Genomic DNA, 6,000 nt, shown 5'->3' on the forward strand with positions numbered 1-6,000 from the left:
CATTCGTACATTTGTCCACTTGTTCATTTGTTCATTTGTTCATTTGATCACTTGTTCATTTGTTCATTTGTTCATTTGTCCATTCGTTCATTTTTCCACTTGTTCATTTGTTCATATGTTCATTTGTTCAATTGTACAATTGTACAATTGTTCATTTGTTCATTTGTTCATTTGTTCATTTGTTCATTTGTTCATTTGTTCATTTGTTCATTTGTTCATTTCTTCAATTGTTCAATTGCTCAATTGTTCATTTGTCCAATTGTACAATTTTTCATTTGTTCAATTGTACAATTGTTCATTTGTTCATTTGTTCATTTGTTCATTTGTTCATTTGTTCATTTGTTCAATTGTACAATTGTTCATTTGTTCAATTGTACAATTGTTCATTTGTTCAATTGTACAATTCTTTATTTGTTCAATTGTACAATTGTTCATTTGTCCATTTGTTCATTTCTTCATTTGTTCATTTCTTCATATGTTCATTTGCTCAGTTGTTCATTTGTCCATTTGTTCATTTGTTCATTTGTTCTTTTGTTCATTTGTTCACTTGTTCATTTGTTCATTTGTTCTTTTGTCCAATTCTTCATTTCTTCATTTGTTCAACTGTACAATTGTTCATTTCTTCATTTGTTCATTTGTTCATTTGTTCAATTGTTCAATTGTCAATTTGTTCAATTGTTAATTTGTCCAATTGTACAATTGCTCATTTGTTCAATTGTACAATTGTTCATTTGTTCATTTGTCCATTCGTTCATTTGTCCACTTGTTCATTTGTTCATTTGTTCACTTGTTCATTTGTTCATTTGTTCATTTGATCATTTGTTCATTTGTTCATTTGTTCATTTGTTCATTTGTTCATTTGTTCATTTGTTCAATTGTCCAATTGTTCAAATGTTCATTTGTTCAATTGTACAATTGTTCATTTTTTCATTCGTTCATTCGCGCATTTGTTCACTTGTTCATTTGTTCATTTGTTCATTTGTTCATTTGTTCATTTGTTCATTTGTTCATATGTTCATTTGTTCAATTGTACAATTGTACATTTGTTCAATAGTACAATTGTTCATTTGATCAATTGTACAATTGTTCATTTGTTCAATTGTACAATTGTTCATTTGTTCAATTGTACAATTGTTCTTTTGTTCAATAGTACAATTGTTCATTTGTTCAATTGTACAATTGTTCTTTTGTTCAATAGTACAATTGTTCATTTGTTCAATTGTAAAATTGTCCATATGTTCAATTGTACAATTGTTCATTTGTTCATTTGTTCATTTGTTCATTTTTTCATTCGTTCTTTCGCTCATTTGTTCATTTGGTCATTTGTTCATTTGTTCATTTGTTCATTTGTTCATTTGTCCATTCGTTCATTTGTCCACTTGTTCATTTGTTCATTTGTTCATTTGTTCATTCGTTCATTCGTTCATTTGTTCAATTGTCAATTGTTCATTTGTTCAATTGTACAATTGTTCATTTGTTCAATTGTATAATTGTTCATTTGTTCATTTGTTCTTTTGTTCATTTGTCCATTTGTCCATTTGTTCATTTGTTCATTTGTTCATTTGTTATACTTTGTACATTTGTTCATTTGTTCATTTGTTCATTTGTCCATTCGTTCATTTGTCCACTTGTTAATTTGTTCATTTGTTCATTTGTCCATTCGTTCATTTTTCCACTTGTTCATTTGTTCATATGTTCATTTGTTCAATTGTACAATTGTACAATTGTTCATTTGTTCATTTGTTCATTTGTTCATTTGTTCACTTTGTACATTTCTTCATTTGATCATTTGTTCATTTGATCATTTGTCCATTCGTTCATTTGTCCACTTGTTAATTTGTTCATTTGTTCATTTGTTCATTCGTTCATTGGTTCATTTGTTCAATTGTACAATTGTACAGTTGTTGATTTGTTCAATTGTACATTTGTTCATTTGTTCACTTGTTCGTTTGTTCATTTGATCATTTGTTTATTTATTCATTTGTTCATTTTTTCAATTTATCATTTGTTCATTCGTTCATTCGTTCATTCGTTCATTTGTTTCTTTTTGTTCATTTGTTCATTTGTTCATTTGTTCATTTGTTCATTTGTTCACTTGTTCATTTGTTCATTTGTTCATTTGTCCATTCGTTCATTTGTTCATTTGTTCATTTGTCCATTCGTTCATTTGTCCACTTGTTAATTTGTTCATTTGTTCATTTGTCCATTCGTTCATTTTTCCACTTGTTCATTTGTTCATATGTTCATTTGTTCAATTGTACAATTGTACAATTGTTCATTTGTTCATTTGTTCATTTGTTCATTTGTTCATTTGTTCATTTCTTCATATGTTCATTTGCTCATTTGTTCATTTGTTCATTTGTTCATTTGTTCAGTTGTTCAATTGTTCATTTGTTCAATTGTACAATTGTTCATTTGTTCAATTGTACAATTGTTCATTTGTTCAATTGTACAATTGCTCATTTGTTCAATTGTACAATTGTTCATTTGTTCAATTGTACAATTGCTCATTTGTTCAATTGTTCAATTGTTCATTTGTTCAATTGTACAATTGTTCATTAGTTCAATTGTACAATTGTTCATTTGTTCAATTGTACAATTGTTCACTTGTTCATTTGCCCATTCGTTCATTTATCCACTTGTTCATTTGTTTATTTGTTGATTTGTTCATTTGTTCATTTGTTCACTTGTTCATTTGTTCATTTGTTCATTTGTCCATTCGTTCATTTGTCCACTTGTTCATTTGTTCATTTGTTCATTTGTTCATTCGTTCATTCGTTCATTTGTTCAATTGTCAATTGTTCATTTGTTCAATTGTACAATTGTTCATTTGTTCAATTGTACAATTGTTCATTTGTTCATTTGTTCTTTTGTTCATTTGTCCATTTGTCCATTTGTTCATTTGTTCATTTGTTCATTTGTTCATTTGTTCATTTGTTCATTTGTTCACTTGTTCACTTTGTACATTTCTTCATTTGTTCATTTGTTCATTTGTTCATTTGTCCATTCGTTCATTTGTCCACTTGTTAATTTGTTCATTTGTACATTTGTTCATTCGTTCATTGGTTCATTTGTTCAATTGTACAATTGTACAGTTGTTGATTTGTTCAATTGTACAATTGTACAGTTGTTGATTTGTTCAATTGTACATTTGTTCATTTGTTCACTTGTTCGTTTGTTCATTTGATCATTTGTTTATTTATTCATTTGTTCATTTTTTCAATTTATCATTTGTTCATTCGTTCATTCGCTCATTCGTTCATTTGTTTCTTTTTGTTCATTTGTCCATTTGTTCATTTGTTCATTTGTTCATTCGTTCATTCGTTCATTCGTTCATTCGTTCATTCGTTCATTTGTTCAATTGTACAATTGTACAATTGTTCATTTGTTCATTTGTTCATTCGTTCATTTGTTCATTTGTTCACTTGTTCATTTGTTCATTTGTTCATTTGTTCATTTGTTCATTTGTTCATTTGTTCAATTGTTCTATTGTTCAATTGTTCAATTGATCATTTGTTCAATTGTACAATTGTTCATTTGTTCATTTGAACAATTGATCATTTGTTCAATTGTACAATTGTTCATTTGTTCAATTGTACAATTGTTCATTTGTTCATTTTTTCATTTGTTCATTTGTTCATTTGTTCATTTGTTCATTTGTTCAATTGTTCAATTGTTCAATTGATCATTTGTTCAATTGTACAATTGTTCATTTGTTCACTTGTTCATTTGTTCATTTGTTCTTTTGTCCAATTCTTCATTTCTTCATTTGTTCAATTGTCATTTGTTCATTTGTTCATTTGTTCATTTGTTCATTTGTTCATTTGTTCATTTGTTCATTTGTTCATTTGTTCATTTGTTCATTTGTTCATTTGTTCACTTGTTCATTTGTTCATTTGTTCATTTGTTCAATTGTACAATTGTTCATTTGTTCAATTGAACAATTGTTCATTTGTTCATTCGTTCATTTGTTCATTTGTTCATTTGTTCATTCGTTCATTCGTTCATTTGTTCAATTGTCAATTGTTCATTTGTTCAATTGTACAATTGTTCATTTGTTCAATTGTACAATTGTTCATTTGTTCAATTGTATAATTGTTCATTTGTTCATTTGTTCTTCTGTTCATTTGTCCATTTGTCCATTTGTTCATTTGTTCATTTGTTCATTCGTTCATTCGTTCATTCGTTCATTTGTTCAATTGTACAATTGTTCATTTGTTCATTTGTTCATTCGTTCATTTGTTCATTTGTTCACTTGTTCATTTGTTCATTTGTTCATTTGTTCACTTGTTCATTTGTTCATTTGTTCATTTGTTCATTTGTTCATTTGTTCATTTGTTCATTTGTTCATTTGTTCATTTGTTCATTTGTTCATTTGTTCATTTGTTCATTTGTTCATATGTTCATTTGTTCAATTGTACAATTGTACATTTGTTCAATAGTACAATTGTTCATTTGATCAATTGTACAATTGTTCATTTGTTCAATTGTACAATTGTTCATTTGTTCAATTGTACAATTGTTCTTTTGTTCAATAGTACAATTGTTCATTTGTTCAATTGTACAATTGTTCTTTTGTTCAATAGTACAATTGTTCATTTGTTCAATTGTACAATTGTTCATATGTTCAATTGTACAATTGTTCATTTGTTCATTTGTTCATTCGTTCATTTGTTCACTTGTTCATTTGTTCACTTGTTCACTTGTTCATTTGTTCAATCGTTCATTTGTTCATTTGTTCATTTGTTCACTTGTTCATTTGTTCATTTGATCATTTGTTCATTTGTTCATTTGTTCATTTGTTCATTTGTTCAATTGTTCATTTGTTCAATTGTACAATTGTTCATTTGTTCAATTGTACAATTGTTCACTTGTTCATTTGCCCATTCGTTCATTTGTCCACTTGTTCATTTGTTCATTTGTTCATTTGTTCATTTGTTCACTTGTTCATTTGTTCATTTGTTCATTTGTCCATTCGTTCATTTGTCCACGTGTTCATTTGTTCATTTGTTCATTCGTTCATTTGTTCAATTGTCAATTGTTCATTTGTTCAATTGTACAATTGTTCATTTGTTCAATTGTATAATTGTTCATTTGTTCATTTGTTCATTTGTTCATTTGTTCATTTGTTCATTTGTTCATTTGTCCATTCGTTCATTTGTACACTTGTTAATTTGTTCATTTGTTCATTTGTCCATTCGTTCATTTTTCCACTTGTTCATTTGTTCATTTGTTCATTTGTTCAATTGTACAATTGTACAATTGTACAATTGTACAATTGTTCATTTGTTCATTTGTTCATTTGTTCATTTGTTCATTTGTTCATTTGTTCATTTGTTCATTTGTTCATTTGTTCATTTCTTCATATGTTCATTTGCTCATTTGTTCATTTCTTCATTTGTTCATTTGTTCAGTTGTTCAATTGTTCATTTGTTCAATTGTACAATTGTTCATTTGTTCAATTGTTCATTTGTTCAATTGTACAATTGTTCATTTGTTCAATTGTACAATTGCTCATTTGTTCAATTGTACAATTGTTCATTTGTTCAATTGTACAATTGCTCATTTGTTCAATTGTTCAATTGTTCATTTGTTCAATTGTACAATTGTTCATTTGTTCATTTGTTCATTTGTTCACTTCGTACATTTGTTCATTTGTTCATTTGTTCATTTGTTCATTTGTCCATTCGTTCATTTGTCCACTTGTTGATTTGTTCATTTGTTCATTTGTCCATTCGTTCATTTTTCCACTTGTTCATTTGTTCATATGTTCATTTGTTCAATTGTACAATTGTACAATTGTACAATTGTACAATTGTTCATTTGTTCATTTGTTCATTTGTTCATTTGTTCATTTGTTCATTTGTTCATTTGTTCATTTGTTCATTTGTTCATTTCTTCATATGTTCATTTGCTCATTTGTTCATTTGTTCATTTGTTCATTTGTTCAGTTGTTCAATTGTTCATTTGTTCAATTGTACAATTGTTCATTTGTTCAAT

This window comes from Megalopta genalis, unplaced genomic scaffold (assembly GCF_051020955.1).
Source record: "Megalopta genalis isolate 19385.01 unplaced genomic scaffold, iyMegGena1_principal scaffold0042, whole genome shotgun sequence".
Lineage (NCBI taxonomy): Eukaryota > Metazoa > Arthropoda > Insecta > Hymenoptera > Halictidae > Megalopta > Megalopta genalis.